We start from the raw sequence: 339 nt of genomic DNA, 5'->3' as shown, positions 1-339 counted from the left end.
CAGGGAGTGGGAGGGGGAGTTGAAGTGGTTCGTGACCGGAAGGTGTTATTGTTTATTGCAAACAGAGCACAGATGCTGCACGAAACGGTCTCCGAGCCTCCACTTGGTCACACCGATGTAGAAGAAGCCACATCGGGAACAGCAGATATCGTAGACCAAGTTGTTGGATGTGCAGGTGAACATCTGTCTGATGTGAAAGGTTTGTTTTGGACCTTGGATGGAGGTGAGAGGGGAGGTGTAGGGGTGAGGTGTAGGGGCAGGTGTAGCACTTCCTGCAGTTGTAGGGAAAGGCGCCAGGGGTGGTGAGGCTAGTGGGGAGTGTGGAGCGGATGAGGGAGT

The sequence above is a fragment of the Rhincodon typus genome, chromosome 4 (assembly GCF_021869965.1).
Source record: "Rhincodon typus isolate 14 chromosome 4, sRhiTyp1.1, whole genome shotgun sequence".
Classification (NCBI taxonomy): Eukaryota; Metazoa; Chordata; class Chondrichthyes; order Orectolobiformes; family Rhincodontidae; genus Rhincodon; species Rhincodon typus.
This window is presented reverse-complemented; position numbering follows the sequence as displayed.